Below are 19066 nucleotides of genomic sequence, written 5' to 3' on the forward strand. Positions count from 1 at the left end.
TTCCACTTATGACCCCTTTCACCTGAGAAGTTTTTATGCAACTCCATACACATAGGTACATAAAATGAGTATACATATCAAACATTTACTGACAATAAATCACAAAGTAATTTACTTTGAAAGAATTCTGTGGTATACATGTAAGGTTACTCCTTATTAAAAGCAAAGGCAAGCTTAAATATTAATAATAGTGTGCTTGCTTAATTTTATATAAATAACTAAGTCCTGGCCGAATGGGATGCTGAAGGCTAGAACATCTTCAACAGTTCTCAGAGCTGATTACTATTTTGATTTATAATCATCGATGCGGCCAGTGCTCCTTCACATAAAAGCATGGTACAATGTAGTAGAAGTATGGTTAGGGCCATTTCTGAAACTACTGGAAATTCTGTCCTAATCCCAAGACAAAGTTCATTTAAGAATTTTTTTTAAATCAAACCAAAACACTAATTTTTAAAATCAAAGCTTTGGGGGCTGGAGAGAAGGCTCAGCAGTTACGAGCATGCTTAGCTTTCCCAGAGGACCCAGGCTGGATTCCCAGAGTCCACAGAGCAGCTGCCACTAAAACTGCCGTCCCTGGGGATCTGCAGCCTCCTTCTGGACTCTGCAGACGAGCTCATAGTGGTACAGAGGTGTGTATGCATGCTGGCAACACACACACTAAAATAAACAAAATTCATAAACAAACACAACAAAACGCTGTAACCCAATTCAATCCAAAGACACGCTAATTTGACATTTACATGCTGAAGAATGCTGGTGTGACAAAACTGTCTTTGCTTTTCATAATTATTATGTTTCTAAAGAACAGAAAACTTTGTACACACGGCAAAAACACGGTAGATCACAAACTACAACAGTCTTGAAAATTAGGTGTTTCAGGCAACTGTCACTGGTGCCACAGGACATGATGGCATGCACGGGACACATGGGCATTCAGGACCTCCGCTGGAGCGAAATAATGCGACTCGGCCCAAGCAAACTCCTCAAGAACAACATTGCACATGCGATTTTTGAACTCATTTTCGGTCACTGCGTCTTAGAAACCACACATTTCTCAAGACTCCTACAGTTACTCATGAAGTCATGACTCAGGATTTGAGATAATGGAACTCACGAGCATCTTCCTACAGAAGGAAGTGGACAAGATCGGAGGAAGGGACACGAGATCTCCAAATAAAGCAGAAAGGAGAGAACACCGTGGAAGGTCAGGATGGGCACACAGAGCAAGCAAAGAGCTGGGCGCCTCGGTCTGTAAGTTTTACTGAGGTGGGCATAAACTTTGTTCTGTCCGAGGAGTCAAAGCTGAGCTCGACCCTTTGGCTGGGCCAAGGAAGAAATAAGTAGCTGAGTTCCAGTATTGCTGGCTTTAACTCTGTGGTCAGTTAAAAGGCTGCTCTTTATGGACTAAATAAAATTCAGGCTAGAGATATCAGGTAGCTAACCAAATTTATTACCTTTAGTTGGCTTTGAGCCGGAAGGCGCAGTTAATTGTTAGTGTAGACTGTTTACCCTTTTATCTCTGCGGTCAGTGTAGGGCCACAAGCTGCTCCTTTGATTCCTTTTTAACTGAACAGAGACAAGCAGTGTGGAAAGTGCTGAAATGTTAGCTCTTGAAAGTCCTAAGTTGCCTCTTGATAATCTATCTGCCTCCTCTCCCAAGTCTTTTTCGAGACAGGGTTTCTCTGTATAGCCCAGGCTGTCCTGGAACTCACTCTGTAGACCAGGCTGGCCTCGAACTCAGAAATCCACCTGCCTCTGCCTCCCGAGAGCTGGGATTAAAGGCGTGCGCCACCACTGCCCGGCTCTCTCCCAAGTCTTGAACTCCTTGCCTACTCTATCTTATTCTGTATTTAACTAAATACATAGAAAAGGACACAATTTTTTAAATAATAATGTCTAATGCTGGTACAAATAGCACAGATACAGGCATTCTTCCTTGCCATAGTAGAAATGGAAATGGATCTTTCTAGACCAGAAAAAAATCTGACATTTTACAAAGTTTACAGCTTTTTTTTCCCCCTCAAAAGTTCAGTTTCAAAAAAAAAAAAAAACAAAAAAAAAAAAACTCCAGAAATAGAAGGGCAATGGAGATTTCCATGAAGCTTTTGCACTCTTCTTTTGAAAAAAAAAAATTATTTTATTTTATTTGTAGAGTGTTTTGCTTGCACACACATCTGTGTACTCTGTGTATACTTAGTGCCTGCAGATCCTCTAGAACTGGAGATGGTTGCAAGCTGCCATGTGGGTGGTGGGAGCTGAACCTGGGTTCTCTGAAAGCACAGCCAGTTAACTGTGTTCATGTGCTGTTAACCACTGAGCCACTCTCCAATTCCACACTGTACTAGTCTTAATGAAGTTTTAATAAACAACCAAAGGCTCAGCACGGTTCTTATGCCTCCAAGGAAGTAGAAAAGGAAGGAGGAGAGGAAAGAGAAGCTCTTTAATAACTTTTCTATTTAATCAACATTAACTCTTCTTTAGATGTTATGAGTTCTGTGGTCAGCTACAGTCACACATTTTTCTTTTCATACAGCTTAATGATGAGTATTTTACATGCCATAAAAGTTACCTCTTTAAGGATACAAGTCAATGATTCTGGTAAACTTACAGAGCTGTGCAATCTTAGATGCATAGTATATAGTGGGGTTATAGTAGATAAAATGTCTACTTTTAAAGAATTAACTTGGTGCTATAAACAAGTGGTATGATTTTCTGATAGCTCATTAGAGCCTTCTGGTAGCAGGAATGGTGGCACTCCAATACCAGTTGAGGCAAAAGAATCGATTGCCAGTTCAAGGTCACCAAGAGCAACATGGTGAGCTCTTATCTCAAAATACAATTTCAAAGGTATGTAACTCCATCATAAAATACTTGCCTAGCATGTGTGGGGTTCTAGGTTCAGTCATCACTAAGAGGAAAATAAAACTGGCTGCTCTCATCTCCCTATATTCAGCAAGGTGACATCCATAAACATGTGTTCCTAGCAGTGCTTTTGGGAGCATGCAAAAGGAGGCCAACATCCACACTGTCATAACAAGCCCCCTGCCTCTGAAGCATATCAGAAATGGCCACTTTGTCTCCACTTTGTTAGCCATTTTTAATTGGAAGATGTTTTTAAACGCTCACCTTCTTTATAATTTTGCCTAATGAGTCTAGCTATTTCTGAAGTGGACAAAGTATTTTCACCCAAAGTATTTAGGAATTTGGTGCTCAGGAATAAGTGCGGCTGATTAAGAGACAGGCCAATATGTTTTTGGTTAGTGCTGAATAGAGACATCCCTAATTAGGGAGCATTTGTGTCATCTGATTTCTGATCCTTGCTTCAAAGTTCTCCCCACATAGCAGGGAACACAAGGAGAAGATTAAACTTGATTTAATGAGAAAATATTTTTACGTGTTCAAACACGCAGAATCAAGGCAGTAGCTTTTTTTAGATCTAAAATTACTAGGAAAAACTGCTTTGAGCATTAAGAAATTCTTCCAATGACAAAGGTCAACAGGAAAGGAACTCTGGGCAAAGTGCGAAGAACATACACTTTTTTTTCTTTTTCTTTCTTTCTTTCTTTTTTTTTTTTTTTTCTTTTTGTTTTTTTCGAGACAGGGTTTCTCTGTGAAGCCCTGGCTGTCCTGGAACTCACTTTGTAGACCAGGCTTGCCTCAAACTCAGAAATCTGCCTGCCTCTGCCTCTGCCTCCCGTGCTGGGATTAAAGGCATGCACCACCATGCCCGGCTGAACATACACTTTTAAAAAAACGTAGACAAAGGTTCAAATCTTGAGATAGTCACTAGTTTGTCTGTGTCTCTGTCTCTATCTCTTTCCTTTTCTGGTCTCCCCCTCTTCTATCTGCCAGTCCCTTACCTCTCCAAAATACGTAAGTAAAACACTTCAGTGGAAAAATAGCTTCAGGATTTTCTCACCATGAGTTTGTACAGGCTTGAACGTTTTTTTATTCTGGAACTAAAGCAACTAAATTAGCTTTCTCCCTTGTCAACACACTCTCCTGGTCGGCCATCTGTTAGCTTTTCTGTCATCTCCCACTCAAAGGCATAAAGTGAACCTCAGAAACACTCACGTGGATACTCAGGATTGTTGTGAGGCTCAAACAGATGTGTCCTTACACCAGCTCTCCATCCTGAAGCCTCCAGGGTAATTACTGTGCTGACAGGAACAGTCACAACACGGCTACCCAAGGCACAGCACACTTGAGTCACTCAGTTCTCACCTTCATCCTCAGCGCACATTCAAGATGTCTGTGCAAGTCACAATATTTAAAAACATTTTCTCCATTAAATAAAAGAAAATGATTACACTTGACTCTTCCAGTTTAAAGCTGAACACGGTTTTCAATGTTTTTCTTTTTATGAAAAATTAAGGTTTTCAAGCCACAATAAAAAATGCGACTTAACTGGATTGAGAGCATACATTCAAGATTTTCATAAAATAATCATCAGAAAGGAGAATAAACTTGAAAAGTCTAAATCTATACTACTGCCTCTCAGATGTATGCACATTCCTTCTAAAAATAGGTCAAAGTTTAAAGATATGAAAACCTGGTTACTGATTAAAGAAAAAAAAATTTCCAGTGTAGTCATCAGAAACTCAGGCACTCTGATGGATCTAAAGGCAATACTTTCCAGGGATTACTCCGATCCTACAATCTTTACAAATGTGCTAAAGAAAATGATGGCTTCCACAATTCTTCCTCCTTCCCCACTTCTCTTTTTCTAACACAGGGTCTAGCTTTACAGCACAGGCTACTTGTGACCATCCTCCTGTCTCAGTTTCCCAAATACAGGGATTAAAGATATGAGCCTCTATGACCTGCTCACCATTTTCTTAATTAAGAAATTAGTTAAGGTTATCTCAGTTTAAACTAACTGCTGTAGCAAAGGCTAGCCTTCTAATTAGTACACCTCCTGTCTCAGCTGGTCATTCTTTAGCTCGTATGTGTAAGCTCTAAGAGAAAGGTAGCAAAGTTACGTTTCACTAGGCTAGCATCTTCACCTTTACTCTTCTTTCTTTCTGTGGTTTATCTAACAAATGAAAGCCACAAGAAATCCTAAACTCCAAAAGGGAAGCAGAATAAATTATCCAGACGGGGCCCTTTTCTGTTATGATAAGTCTACTCCAGAACAGGTCCTGGCACCTGGCACAGAAACCCAGAACTGACTGCTTGGTGAATGAATGATGATTCGTTAGGAACCTTCTGTAGCACGGAAGGATGTGTTACTAGACAGTGAACCTGTAATGTTAGGGAGCTGGGGTGATACCAAGCTTTGCTAATTGACACATAAGATAACTAAGCTCACACTTGGCCAACAGCAACCTCAGTTTTCTTACCCACAAAAGGGGGATGAAGACTGGAAAGACCGCTGTGTGATGAGAACACCGAGCAAATAAAAACATCATTGAGTTTCTGTACATATCACTTTCAAATCTCTGTGCAATAATTTATTGTTAGAGGGGTTATTTGGTTTATAAACCAAAAGGGCAACTTTGATAATAACAAAAGACTGTAATCACCTTCTTTTCTCCAGGGTTCATAATTATCTCCATATAAATTGTACATATTCATATCTTTTAAATTCTAACTTCTGGGCGCTATGGCCAAGATTATTTTTGCTCTCTATTCTGAGGTCTTACCCACCTCCTCGAGGTCACTTACTATTTTGATATCTTTGATACTTTTTGTCTTCCTACAGGCCTTCCTGCGGTCCCCAACCAGGGGACTCACACAAAGAAACAGGAGCCCTGTTCCTCAGAACAGCACGCCGGGCAGTGTAGGGCAGTGGTTCTCAGCCTGTGGGCCACAACCCCTTTCACACAGGTTGCCTAAGACCACCAGAAAACACAACACTTACACCATGATGAACAACAATAACAACATTACAGTTATGAAGTAGCAAAGCCAGTCATATCATGGTTTGGGGGTGGGGGACATCAGAACATGAGGAACCGTATTAAAGGGTTGCAGCATTAGAGAGGCTGACAACCATTGGGGTAGGGAATCTAATGGGCACCCGGGAGGGAGAAGAGGCATCTTCCCTGAGATATTTTTGTGTTTCAAATTCTAGAACCAGAAATGTGAACACTTCAATTACATTAGTTGTTGCCTCACAGAAATAGATTCGAAATGATGGTGTCAGCATGTATTAGGAGACCACCTTAAAAAAAAAAGGGATCTCTACAAAACTGCTTGTTAAGTTAATCATAGCTTTTTATAACACTGTAACAAATGCACTGAATTGTACTGCGAAGGAGAAAACAGTGTCTCTTGATTGAACAGCACACTTGCTTCCATCAGGTCACATTGGGTATAAACGTGTCTTTTGAGGCACTGACCTCTTGGAACATCCCGTTCTCAACTGAAATCCTTACAGCACTGCAATGCTATCCGTGACTCTTGGAAAATACAACCCCTCTTTTTCCCACCATGGGCCTTCGAACTCTATACATTTTTATTATTTTCATGATGTATTCCTGTGTCAAGCACTGGGTCTAAAACAGAAAGGGCTCTCAACCACTCCAGCATCATTATATTAGCAGTCATAGCCAGCGCTTGCTCAGCAGTCAGGTTATAACTCATACATTCAAAAGTTCTCAGGGTCAACCTGCAGGCGGGTCAGGAACGAGGCTGGACAGCCTGTGCCATGCATGCCAATGCGGTCACTTACCGTTCATAGCCTTCTCTATTATGGTTTTAATAAACATAAGTTCAAAACTAAGACCTCTGAGTTACCTCTCCTTTCCCACTAGACTCTCCCACCCGACTCTGCGGCTACATTAGTGCTACAAATCCTGGTCTCCATTTAGCCTAACACCTTGTAGATTACAAATACCCACAAATACCTGGTGACCAAGGACTGCAAAGAACAGAGTGTAAAAGGGCAAAACTGTAAAGAAAAAAAGCAGCAAACCCCGTTTATCTAACAGCTAACAATGGCTAGCTAACTGGCAGGTGAATTCCCTCACTATTGTCCTGATAGACAGGTAACCATTTTCCAGGCCCAGGACCTGGTACAGCTTTAGGCTTTTTTGATTCCAGTTTAGGGTTTGGTCTAAGCTTCCTACTCTCGGGAGGAATCAGATGAGAGACTGGGGTATGCTCCTGACATGTAGTGGAGAGGGCAGAAGGCCTGTGTCTAGACTCGTCCCACACTGCAGCCACTACCCATTAAGTAGGCCCTGCTTCTTCTATTGCCCACCTGCCTTGCTCTACCCCTACCCCCCAGAGGAAGTAGAAACTCCCCAAATAGCCCCCCAGGCTCCACTGCCTGAGCCTGCAGGAGCCTCCCAGTCCACTCCTTTCCCAGCCTGGCTGAGGTGAAGATGGTGGGGTGGAAGCGAAGGACTCCACTAGGAGATGGTGTCTTGCTCCTTCTCCTAGCTGCTCCATCTATGTTCCTGAGTATGGAGTGTGGATTCTGTAGGCACTGTGGACCTGCTGTTACTTCTCCTGGGAACCTCAGGTGAGCCCCAAGCCCTAGGCAGTCATACCTACCTTGGCTCTACCAAACTCAGATCCTCAGGCTTGCCTGGCAAGTGCTTTCATCCCAGAGCAATCGCCCAGCCCTCAAATCCTTCTCTTCCCTGTGTTCCTTCACAGTCGCCCTGCTATGATCTCCCTGATTAATTTATACTGGCTTCTGTTCTTATTTAGCTATGGCCTCAGAAGCACAAGGGACAGGGCGACCGCTGCAGGGAGGACAGCGGTGGTTAATCTGAGAAGTTATTGGTAATATGCCAGTGTCTACCTGGGTGGAGGATGCATGGGTAGGCGGGTAAGGTAAGCACACCGGCCCAAGAGCCTCATTTCTGTGTCCCCAGTCTCACTTCTTCTTACCACACTAAATCTACCCTTTACTTCTATGTAAGAATAGAACTATAGTCCAAATTTTAAGTAATATAAAACTATGTTCCAGATATAACAATAACTCCATATTATTGCTTCCTGAATCATAAGATGTCTCCGTGCCATCAGAATGGGTGCAACAATTCTTATTCACATCCCGGAGCTCAATCCATAAATCAGGATTCTGCCTACCATGGGGCGAAATACCTTTTTGGTTTGTTTGTTTTTCAAGACAGGGTTTCTCTTTGTAACAACCTCGGATGTCCTAGAATTCACTTCGTTGACCAAGCTAGCCTCAAACTCATAGAAATCTACCTGTCTCTGCCTCCCAAGTGCTGGGACTAAAGGTGTGCACTGATATGTCATGATGAGAGCAAAATGCTTTAGATCAGGGCTACCTGTCAAAAATCACTTGCTGAAATCTGTATTTATTGCTGAAGTTGCCTTCTCCTTCTCTAAAAAAGCTCTGACTCTTTGGGGCCCTGCATTTTTAAAGCCAGCATAAATGCTAAAGGGGCTGAGAGTGTCTCACAGATTTGCAGACATTTAGGGACTACTGTCAAGGTGAAAACATGGTGCTCAGAATTGAATTAACCCATGATCTGCTTGCTCCAAGTGCTGGTTGGGGCTTGGGTGGGGACATGGACATGGACGGTGCACCACAAGGAAACCTCCAGTGTACTTCTATGCTGCGCCTATCCTCAGAGCCCCTGGAGAACCCAGGAGGTTTCAGACAGGTCTAACTCCACAGATCTTAGCTGACCCACGCAAAGGTTCATTTACTTCCCTTTGCCCCTACCCCTCCAGTCCAACTTTCCCATCTTCCCTGGACAAGCAGGGGAAGCTCCTTCAAGCATCAAGTTGAAAGATTTGGGGTCCTGGAATGAGTGGTGAACTGGGGATCAAACTATATCCCGACCAGTGAGCATCTAGTATACAAAATCTGAACCAGTGAGCCTCCAGTATACAATCTGAACCAGTGAGCCTCTAGTATACAACATCTGAACCAGTGAGCCTCCAGTATACAACATCTGAACCAATGAGCAGCCAGTATACAACATCTGAACCAGTGAGCCTCCAGTATACAATCTGAACCAATGAGCAGCCAGTATACAACATCTGAACCAGTGAGCCTCCAGTATACAACATCTGAACCAGTGAGCCTCCAGTATACAATCTGAACCAATGAGCAGCCAGTATACAACATCTGAACCAGTGAGCCTACAGTATACAATATCTGAACCAGTGAGCCTCCAGTATACAAAATCTGAACCAGTGAGCCTCCAGTATACAACATCTGAACCAGTGAGCCTCCAGGATGCAATCTGAACCAATGAGCAGCCAGTATACAACATCTGAACCAGTGAGCCTACAGGATACACAAACATCAGTTTTATAACTTTTGTATTGAGAAGTCAGCCATCTTGTCCACAGAGCTTTCTGCTGCCCCCACTTTCTGCTTTCCTCTGTTAAGTTTCTACCTCTGATTTTTCTTGGGGCTACCTTAACTGGTGAGGTCACTATGGCCAGGATGAAAGAGCAATTGCAAATGAAGGCAAAACGGCAAATTTTAGAATCTGAAAATCGTGGAGTCTAGCAAGACAGACACAGTTCGGCTGGCCTGTAAGTCTAACCTGTTTGTTGACTTCCTCAGCCTGTCTGGAGAGCCAACTGCCAGAGTGAACACTTGGGGTGATGGATAACCCAGTGGCTTAAGCCCATCAATTCACAGTAAGTGCACCACAGCATAGCATAACCCGTGAGGCTGTACAACTACACTCTGTCAATCAAAAACTGGGCAACTCTAACAGTTCTCACACTCACTCTCTTGATGAAACAGGAACAGAGCTTGCAAAGAAGACAGAACTTTAAGGCTGAAAGGAATCCTGAAACCACCTGGCCCCACCCCTTTCCACACGCGGTAGGAAAAGAAGCTGGGGTCCAGAGGTTACACTGCTTTTGGCTGGAAGTCAAGAAGAAAATCAGCCATTGTATGCCTTAGATTCAATTCTGAAGAAAAGGGGAAAATGTAAGAGACCAAGTGGTTCCAGGGAAATTGGGTGAGGCTGAAGGAGCCCACAGGGTGCAGTAGCCACCTACAACAAACCACCTCCATACTTACCAAACAAACAAACAAACAAACAAACCAACCTTAGTTGCTTTCTGTGGGTCAGTGACCAGGGAGGGCTGGGCTGGGGAGTAACGGCTCAGCGTCTCCCGTGAACTGCTGCTGTCTGGACCACAATCCACATTCGGATCTGAGCTCATTCATGTACCTGCAGCAGACCTCAGCTTGTTTGTCATTCCTTACCCACCCATTCTCAGGAAGCCCTCTCTCTGCAGAATGGCCTGGAGAAAATGGCTTCCCACGAGGGAGTGACCTTAGAAAGAGTGAAAGCAAAAGCCTGGGTCTTTTTATAGCCTACTTTCATGTCATTCATCTCATTACATCCTACTGTATTCTCCAGGAATGAGTCAACAAGGTGTGACACTCAAGAGGCAAAGATTGAAGTGACCTGGTTACTTCTTTATTGCTGTGAAGAGACACCATGACCAAGGCAACTCATAGAAGAGTTTCTTGGAGGCTTAGAGTTTCAAAGGGTCCATGACCATTATGGTGAAGGGCGTGCCAGCAGGCAGGCAGGCAGGCAGGCTGAGGCATGGTGCTGGAGCTAGAACTGGAGAGAAGCTTACATCCTCCTCTGGAAGCACAAGGCAGAAAGAGCTGAATAGCAAGGGCATGGGCCTTTCAAACCCCAACCCCAGTGGCACACTTCCTCCAAAAGGCAACACCTCCTGATCCTTCCCAACCAGTCCACCGACTGGGGACTAAGAACCCAGATATATGAGCCACTGAGGGCCATTCTCATTCAAATCACCACAGGGAGGACACTTAAAGGCTGGACGCTTTTCTCTTTTAGAAGCTAAGGGACATGTTATCATGATGGCTCGAAAGTCAAGGCTGCCAGTGCCTAGTGCTCAAGGATCACACAGAAGAATGCAGAGAATTCCTGGAGTCTCTCATTAGCCCCACCCACAGGAAGTCACACTCCCTGGGGAGGTGTTTGGGAAGGTTTTCTTAAAGTTATAGAGAGAGCATCTGAAAACACCTTTCATATAACAAATGCAAGGCTGCCTTACTGTTCTTCTCCTAAGCTCTGGCATATAAAAGATAAGTGGTTAAAAGCATGGGATACACACTAGCCAGGGCTAAGTCCTTTTTTTTTTTCCTTCCATAAAATACTAAAACAACAATATATCACATGACAGATAAGAGTAAAACATAGTTATTGGAAGGAGTTCTGGCATGAAGTAGAATGAACAACAGCAAATCAAATCCCAGATTTCATTAAATAACAAAAGGCGGGGGGCAGTATTTAAAGTCATAGCTTTCTGTACTGGTAAGGGAACAAAACCGGGGCCATTTATATAAGAGCTTTCAGGGCTGGAGAGATGGCTCAGCAATTAAAGCACTGGCTGCTCTTACAGAGGACCCAGGTTCTATTCCAATACCCACATGATGGCTCAAAACTGTCTGTAACTCCAGTCCAAGGGATCTGATGCCCTCTTTTGGCATCTGTGGGCACTGGCACACACACGAGGGCACAGACATACAGCAGATAAAATCCCATATTCATAAATTAAGAAAATAACAGAAAATTATTTTTAAAAAGTTTTCCAAACACAAGAAGTGCTAAGAACTTTGAAAAAAAATCCCAAATGTAAAATTATACAAATTATAATCAAGACTCAAAGAATGATTACAATTTATTCTCAAAGTGACACTGTCTGTGTCAATAAGATCTGGGAAGAATTCCTTTTAGATGACATTATTAGCAAGGAATACTTGACACTGGAGGATGCTTAAGTATTAGAAAAAGATGCTGAATATGTATAAAACTTAAAATGATAGAAAGAAGTGAAAGAAGACAGGTGTCTAGATGTTAGAGTCAAAACCAAATGAAACCAAATCAAAAACCAAAAAAACCACAAGTAGATAAAAGATTGCTATAGAATCATAAACCAGTTGAAAGGTACTTTACAAAGGAACTTTTACCTTAAGGCCTAAGTTTGCTTTTTAATGGATGTAATTGATGGAGCAAAATCAGAAGTCAACTGTTGACTCTGTCAGAAACAGGAGAACAAGAGCTGTGATCACAGCCTAGCTCATCATACTCCTATACCCTAGATTTCTCTCTTCTCCTATGCTAACAGGCTGTGCGTCACACACACACACACACACACACACACACACACACGCATGCATGCCAGACAACTGTTCTACTATTAAACTACAACCACCAGTCCTGCAACCTTTTAAAAACCCAAAACTTAAATATAATACATGACAGTTAAATCTAAAAGAAAACCAAAAGATTCCTGTAAACATATTCCTCATGTAGTATAGGAATAAACGAGAAAAATTTCAAGTCAACATACTTGGAATAAGATCATTTGTAAGAAAAGTTAATTTTTGTTCACAATATAAAACACTGATGAGGGAAAAACCAGAGGTAGTTAACTTGGACTCTAGGACGGAAGTCAGTTAACTATGTGTTTATCAGACCTTTGGCTTCTGAGGGAAGGTATCCTGAGTCTAAACTCAGGATTTTCTTTTTTTTTTTTTTTCTTTTTATTGGATATTTTATTTATTTACACTTCTCCCCTCCCCCTGCTTCTGTGAGGCTGCTCCCCCACCCACCCACCCACCCACCCACCCACTCCTACCTCCCCACCCTGGCATTCCCCTACACTGGGGGCATTGATCCTTCACAGGACCAAGGGCCTCTCCTCCCATTCATGCCAGCTGGGGCCATGGGTCCCTCCATGTGTACTCTTTGGTTGGTGGTTTGGTTCCTGGAAGCACTGGGAGCTCTGGTTGGTTGTTTTTGTTTTTCTTCCTATGGGGTGGCAAACCCCTTCAGCTCCTTGCACTGTATTTTCTTACAAAAAGATGCAGTGTCTGGAGAAGTGATCTCATGAAGTGGAAACTCATGGGTTCTTTGGAAAGTCAGTGGTAACGGATGTTTTTTGCTAGGGCAATCACATGAAGGAGTGTTCTCCTGAAGCAGACGAAGCAGACACAGGTTTTGCTAAAGCAAACATGAAAGGACGAGTAATGAAGGATTCTTTGCTAACATCACACATTTATTGGTCTGCCTTACATTTTGTAGCTGAGCCCCATTTGTTGTGATTCCACAGAGAGAAATGCACCCAGAAACTTCTGGTGCTATGCTGGCAGGTTCCTGCCGCTTCCTCGAACTCCGGCAAATCAGCAGCGATGTCAGTTGTGTTTTGCTAAGATAAACTCACACGCTGAAGCCAGACTTGTGGTGGGGCAAGACCTATGGAAGATAGGTGATGTTTGGAGTGTATAAATAGGACTCAAAGGTCTATGAGAGAGGCTTGACTTGCTTGCAAAGCTAGCTTTGCAAAGGTTCTTGGTCTAAGTCTTTGCTGAGAGAGGGACAGCTGAGAACTTCTCCTGGCATCCCTGGTGGTCCTGGTTCCTCCTGCTGACTCTACTACTTAGTGCCACAGCTGCCAATTGATTCATCTTTGCTGCCCCGACTCTACCAACCTGGACTGCTGGTATATTCAGAAGTGTTTGGGAGTGGATCAGGCTGCTGCTGATGACTCCTGTGAGCTGACAACACAGTTGGAAATTGCTCTGAAGAACTATTTCTAAACGGGCCCACTTACCCCATATCCTAACAACCTTTCTTTTCCACTATGTCTGGTGGGTCATGGGCTAGAAGGGAGGTTAAAGCATTTAAGAACCATCATTAAGATTACGGTTGAGAAGAATTTAAGACAGTTTTTGTTAGTAAGAGCAGTTTGTAAGAATATTTCACCCCAGTCCATCAAAGGCCACTACCACTTGCTCTCTTTTGGGCTTTTCAAACCACACCTACCGTCTCATGTGACTTCCCTACACATAAGCAAGAAGGAGGTGCCTGGTTGGGAAAAATAAAAGTTCTTAATAATGGAGAAATAAGTAACTCCTCTTGTAAATGGTGAGTCTAGTTTCTATGGAGAACTTGAATGTGATAAACTGGATCTTTTGTGAGTGCTCTGACAAGCCTTGAATTCCAGAAGCCAAAAAGATAAAGCCAAGAACCAAGACTGAGCTGAGTCAAGACAAGCCGTGTGTTTGTGTGTGTGTGTGTGTGTGTGTGTGTGTGTGTGAAGACCTGCTTCAGTGGATTCTGTAGGTAATGTGGCATTGTTATCTCATCTCCCAACTCTGGCACAAACTTGCATTTGCCTTGTGATTCCTCGGTATTAGACACTACATTGTTCACTTCCAATATCACCTAATTCAGTCTTACCAGCGAACATGTACAAATGAGAACAGCATCACAAAACAACTGAGATGATGTTCACATATTTATCCAAAACTGCCTGACTCTCCATCAGAAGTGACGCTCATCCACTGTTGAGAAGCTGTGTCTAAGGCTCTTCCTTCCCCAGCTATCGTGCATCTTATTGGAGTCAAAGTCTCCATTTGTAGTTGTTTAGTTCTCCTTTTGAGCCAGTATGAACAGCTTGGGAGGAGAAACAAATGTCCAAGTCCTTTCAACCTTCTAACAGTTCTAACAAACGGGAAGTGTCCAGGCCAGTTGATGAGGGGTATTTTGCTTGTTTTTTTTTTTTTTTTTTTTTTTTGGCATTTTCGTTTGTTTGTTTGTTTGTTTGTGAAAGGGGCTCATATGTAACCCACAGGTTACACCCAAACTTTCTATGCTGCTGAAGATGACCTTGAACTCCTGATCCTGCTTCCACCTTGCAATTCCTGTTTTTGCCTAGCTTCAATCTAGTTTTTAAATGAACAAAATGAGATCTATACACTATAGAAACCCAGCTGTTAAAATCATGAAGAATTATTTAGTATGAGTAGAACCAAAAATTGTCAAGGAGAAGTATTTTCTCTTTAACAAGATATAGAATATACACCTTATATATTATAGGTATACAAATCCCTACAAGAAGGCAAGCAGGGCATAACTCGGACAGGGTCAGTCTCAGTCAAGGGATACCGACAGATCAGCTAAGAAAATAAAGAGCCAGGGAAAAGAGAGGACTGTCCAGATGTCCAGGGGTCCAGGGTGTGAGCTTGATATATCAGATATATATATATATATATATATATATATATGCTCTATGACTTACTATACTGAAATTAAGGCTTGACTAAAATGTTCTTATCCAGGTTCAAGAACTAAGATCTGATTGGGCCCTTTAATTTGTGATTATTATTATTATTATTATTATTATTATTATTATTGGCGGCGGTGGTGGTGGTGATAGTGTACGCTTGTGTGAGCATGTACCACAGCAACTGCGTGAAGGCCAGGGGACAACTTTTGGGAGTCAGCCCTCTTTACTGTAGGTTCCAGGGATTGAACTTGTGTTGACTGGATTTCATGGTGGCAAGCTTTTCACCAGCTAAGCCATCTTGCCAGCCTCAGATTGGATCTTCCAGTAGAGTCATAGGTATCTGGTGCTGAGGGTACCAAAAATGGCCAGTGCCAAAATCTGCTCTTCTATAAGGGATGGTTTTATGTGGGACTTGCTCATTTTCCTACACAAAACTGATTTAGTGGGCTGAATTAGATAAGAGGTAGAAATACAGATAAAAAGTTATCTAATGTGCAAGTTCATTTAGCTCCTTTTATCTTCAGGATACTCATGATAAAAAGTAATTCCTAAAGAGCAGGACAGTGGTGGCACACACCTTTAAGCCCAGCATTTGGGAGGCAGAGGCAGACAGATCTCTGAGTTTGAAGCTAGCCTGATCTAGGATAGCCAGTGCTGCACAGAGAAACCCTGTTGAGGAAATCCAAAACTAATGATAATGATGGTGATGATGGCGATAATGATGATATAATAAAATTCCTAACGAGGCATTCTGACTCTATATAACAGGGTTCTCAACAACCTAATGACTTTGACCCCAGGGTCATTTGACAATGTCTGCAGACATATCCCAACTAATAGTAGGTAACACCACCCATCTGGCAGACTAGGAAGGCTCCTTAATATCCTACAATTAACAAGGCAGCTTCCCCACAGCCAAGAATCACCTGATCCCTAAGGTCACCAATGCAAGGTTGGGACATCCTAGCCTATAGTATCCACTGGCACAAATCTAGGTTGTCACCAAGGTAGTCTTTGCTGAGAATGAAAACAAGAACAGCAGCTGCCATTTATCAGGCTGCTTTAATAGGTGAACTCCAAGCTCAATGCTAGCGCTGTACTAATACATTTAATTCTTATGAAGATCTTATGGTGGACTATTTACTCCCATTTTGCAAAGGTAAGGAGGTAGTTACCTGTCCACAGCCCCACAAGTAACAAACCTATCAATACTCCCTCCATATTGGCATTTCCCAAACCAATAGCTTTCGTGTACAGTAGAAGCAGTTGAAAAGCACCTTAACTGCAAGGCCTGGGACAGAGAATCCAACACGCAAGGCGGAGGCAGCAGCAGCAGCAGCAGCAGCAGTGGAGAGCTGAGAGAGAATCCGTGTGGTGACATAAGATGGACACTTCTCTACTCCCGAAGTCTTGCTGCTTCCTTAGTTTAGAACAATCCAGGAAACAGTAAAAGGACAGGCTCAGAGTGTTTCTCGATTGGTGAACTGGAAAAGTAGAGTCGCTACAGCATTTGATGATGAAGGGGCAATGCATCTTCAACGCCACATTGATCAAGGATCAGGGGTGGGGACGCTGGTTAAGGACACTGAGTGCTCTTCCAGGGGTCCTGAGTTCGGTTCCCAGCAACAACGTGGCAGCTCACATTTATAAAGGATCTTTGTGAACATCAGTTGATTTCCGCCATGGCCCAGCAGGAGACCGGAGAGAGGCCAGTGGATGAAGGTGATTTGTTCAAGGCCACTGTGCAAAACAACAGGGCTGTGGACTAAAAACCACCACCGGAGCATTCTCCAAAATGACAAAAAGAATTTAGCTCAGACTTGCAAAGGGATCATGGGTTCCTGATTCTCTCTTTGAAAATATATATTTCCTTATATAACCCAAGGTCATTGTCACACCTACCAGGATTAACGTCACCCATCCAATACCCGGCTCTATCAAATTTCCTTCCTTAGAGAAAAAGGACTTATTAGAGCTGATTTGTTAAGTTGGGATCCAAATGGGGAGAACACACTTACATCCCTCTTTAAAGTGAATGATGACCCAGAGCAGTGTCTCTCCCCCTTTCCCGTCTCGGGGTTGACTTACTACAAAAACGAGGTTAGCGGCTTTAGAAAATGCCCCACATTCCGACTCTGCCTATTTACTTCCTTGTGTTGTAATTTAACTGGTACTTTCATCCCGGGTATTTTTGGCAATTGGAAGTAGCTTTAGAGCTCAGGTCTCTTTCTCTGACAAGAATGCTGCACAGGAGGTACTGTGTGCTTCATATTCGCGACATCAAGAGGCACACGTCTGCCTTGTCCCACTTTTTAGCCATGCCACAGTTGATCAGAGGGCTCAAAGGTGCCAGCCTAAGATCTGCATCCACTTTTCAACTAAACTACTATAGACCACTCTCCTAATCAATTTTCATGATGGGCTCTAAGTAGTGACTTTCTAATTTTTTAAATTTTTTACTAGTCCAAACACATTTATTAGGCAGACTCTGCCCCTCATGGGCTGAGCCTAATTGGTTTCTACAACTATAATTTGTATGAGAGAAGCAGGTCAACTCTTTTTTATCCTCCAATTTTCAGAATAAGAAGCCAGTGCCCTTGTTATATCCCATAGAGTTTGCTTCCAACAAAACTTAACAGACCGGAGGCAGAGGCAGGCGGATTTCTGAGTTCGAGGCCAGCCTGGTCTACAAAGTGAGTTCCAGGACAGCCAGGACTATACAGAGAAACCCTGTCTCAAAAAAAAAAAAAAAAAAAAAAAACTTAACAGACCGCAGTACCAAAATACATCTTTATAAAACATTTTAACAACAGAGAAAAGAGAATCTGTGAGCAACCTAACTAAATTATCAAAGAAGTCCGTTAGAACTTCTCATCTGTCCTGTGATGGCAGAAGCCCAGACCCTGGGATAATCATGGGACCCAAGAGTGTCTGCACAAACCTTTACTCCTGCCAAATCAAAGACCTGTCCAGAGCCCAAGGATCAATGTAAACCAAGGCAGAAGCGACCTGTTCTCCAGTCAGGGGCAAATGTCAAAGGAAGATCTGACGTCTCTTTTCTTTTTACAGTGCTTGGGTAGAATCCGGGGCCCTTCACATGTGAAGTCAACACTCGGCTATGCAGCTATCCCCAGCTCCCTGACCTTTTATAAAGCAACATTTACGGTTAAAACTGTCTGTGAAACCCTGTCTCGAAAAAAAAACCAAAAACTATCTGTGAACACCAGAAAGTATTTGAACTAACCACAAAGGTGGTTGTGATTAAAACAAGTGGTTTGTTTTCTTCAAAAATAAATAAATAAATAAATAAGATGAAAAGCAGGAAGTCATAAATTATAAGATGATAAAAATCATAGCAATTGGTACAAACCCTGAGTGAATGTTTTCAGCTCAAAAAAAAAAAAAAAAAAAAAAATCTGTCCTGTTCGCATGCAAGGGAGGAGTCAGGCTGAGGACAATATCACTAAAAAGCCTGCTGGCTTACTGACACATTTCCATATCCCCTCCCAGCTCCTTTTATATGAGGATTGGTACTTCACTGCCATGAGAACCTAAGTCCTGGTAAGAACAGATCATCTGCACCAATAAAGCCTCTTAGGAATTTAAGTTGAATACAAGGAAGCTCTTGGGCAGGTGGTATGGGCTGTAGTTGAGCCATTTTAACGTAAGAATGCCAGGAATCTGCGTGGAGACACTCAACAATCCTGCTTCTAAGCTCTCAAGCTACCACAAACCCTCGTCCTCCCAGTTCTGGTCTTCAAGGGCTGTCCTAGGTTAACTCCCTTATTGGCTTTTCACACAAACACCGAGACCACACTACAATAAATGTCCTATACACAGAGCATTGCCAAAGACTTTAGTTTCCAGAAAACCTGATTTGTAAAAACAAACGGATTTAACTCAGAGAGTGGGTTAATTTCCTCTTTTATGTGTGTGTGTGTGTGTGTGTGTGTGTGTGTATTTTGACTAATGCTCGAATCCTGCCCACTTCCAGCTTTGTGCTATGGACAGACAAGATCTTAATCCTTCCCAATACCCTCTACCCCCA

At 42.7% G+C, this 19066-nt stretch overlaps 1 protein-coding gene across 3 annotated transcripts in view; it reads right to left on the reverse strand.

Annotated features, from left to right (window-relative positions):
• The window catches only part of Sh3d19 (SH3 domain containing 19), a 154829-nt gene that overhangs the window by 105309 nt on the left and 30454 nt on the right, over nucleotides 1–19066 (reverse strand). The window lies entirely within an intron of this gene.

The sequence above is a fragment of the Mus caroli genome, unplaced genomic scaffold (genome assembly GCF_978045245.1).
Source record: "Mus caroli unplaced genomic scaffold, Mus_caroli_1 scaffold_3, whole genome shotgun sequence".
NCBI classification, from domain to species: Eukaryota; Metazoa; Chordata; class Mammalia; order Rodentia; family Muridae; genus Mus; species Mus caroli.